Here is a 1,735-nt window from a genome sequence, read left to right on the forward strand (position 1 = left end):
AAGCCGGCTAGGGCCCAAAGTTATTTTTAATCCACTCATCTGCTGATGGGCACTTGGGCTATTTCCAAATCTTAGCTATTGTAAATTGTGCTGCTATGAACATAGAGGTACATACATTCTTTCTGATGGGTGGTTCCAATTTCTTAGGATATATTCCTAGAAGTGGGATCACTGGGTCAAACTGGAATTCCATTTTTAATTTTTTTGAGGAAACTCCATACTGTTTTCCACAGAAGCTGCCCAGTCTGCATTCCCACCAGCAGTGCACTAGAGTTCTTTTTCCCCACATCCTCACCAGCACCTGTTTGCTGATTTGTTGATAGCCATTCTGAGAGGTGTGAGGTGATACCTCGCTGGCATTTTGATTTGTATCCCTCAGAGGATGAGTGACTTTGGGCATTTTTTCATATGCCTCTTGGCCTTCTGTATGTAAGCTGAGTTTTCTTTTGTCTTTACACGTGTTTAAAACTCATATCTAGATCTAGATAAGGTTAAGAAATACCTAGTCTCTGTGTATCCATGCCTTTATTCTTTAAATAGATTGGGAGCACTTTGTCTAGACTCCTTGCAGAAAAATATCAGCAATATGTTCTTCTCTGCCTGGACATGGATGAATTACAGGAAAACTTAACGGGTCCTCAGAGTTATTTTCCTCCTTCATACAGTTGTGTCGAAGTATTTATCTTTTGTTTTTTTCTTTTCACATGCTTATCTAAACGCAACCTGTCAGCGTGAGATGCAGTCAACAAAGTACCAAGAGAATAAACTTGAGCGAATCCGACCATTCAAAATAAAACCACGTTAATGGAACTAATGGTGCACAGAAGAAGCTGGACGTACCAAAATAACCCTATTAGTTGGGTACAGTTGGATACATCAAGGAATATGGCAATCCTCCGTTTAATTTGCAAAGCCCTTGGCCGGAGGAGGAGGGGATGGAAAAGTTTGGGTGAAGGATTTAAATGACTAGTCCAACAGTGAGTCATTGAAACTTTCCAGTTAATAATACCCTCTGCCGGGCAGAGCCTGGGCCCGAGCGCTTTACGAGCCACATCACAGTTTAAGTTGTAATGTCTCACGGTTTTACTGCCTCTTCCACCAAATGAATACATAAAATGAAACGCGCTCTGCGTCAGCTTTGAAAAGCAGGAAAAAATCTGGCTGGGGGAGGGGAGAAGGAAGGGGGAAAGAAAGAGAACAGGTAGGGATTCAGAGAGGCAGAGAAGACGGTGAAAAGGAAGGAATTTCCAGGAGCTGAGAGCTTTCCCCCGCATCCTGTGCCTCACAGGACGCGTGGACCGCCGTGCAGGCTGAGACACTCGCCAAGTCGCGCCAGGACTCGCCTCGGTGACCCCTGCCCCCACTCCGTGACAGGTGGGGTCGCTGAGCCGCCACCAGATCGCAGCTTCCTCGCGCTGCTTGCCGGGAGCCCGAGCCGCTTCCGGTTGCTCCGGACCCCAGAACTTCGACTCCCGTCAGCCCCCGGGAAAACCGCAGAGGGGTCGCGCGGACGCTGCCGGAACTCGTAGTCCCGTCTTCGCTGCGCTTCATAGCCGGAAGCGGGAACGCACAGGGCTGGGAACTACCAAGGCGAAGGTACGGGTGGCGGCGAGGGGTCAACTCGTGCCGGGCGTGGGGTTGGCGCTGAGGCTGTCGGAGGTGGTTGGGGTTGGGTGGGAGGAGATCCGCTCGCTTACACGAGGAGGATTGAGCCGCCGCCGCCGCCGTCGTCGCG

The 1,735-nt window shown here is 49.6% G+C and overlaps 1 protein-coding gene across 1 annotated transcript in view; it reads left to right on the forward strand.

Moving 5' to 3' along the window:
• The first annotated feature begins 1,165 nt into the window (after window positions 1-1,165).
• GSPT1 (G1 to S phase transition 1) overlaps window positions 1,166-1,735 on the forward strand; it is a 61,054-nt gene continuing 60,484 nt past the window's right edge. Inside the window, exon 1 of the mRNA XM_014544171.1 lies at window positions 1,166-1,596. The gene's annotated coding sequence lies outside the window, so the exon portion shown is untranslated. The remainder of the gene's footprint in view (window positions 1,597-1,735) is intronic.

This window comes from Myotis brandtii, unplaced genomic scaffold (genome assembly GCF_000412655.1).
Source record: "Myotis brandtii unplaced genomic scaffold, ASM41265v1 scaffold355, whole genome shotgun sequence".
In the NCBI taxonomy this organism is placed as follows: domain Eukaryota; kingdom Metazoa; phylum Chordata; class Mammalia; order Chiroptera; family Vespertilionidae; genus Myotis; species Myotis brandtii.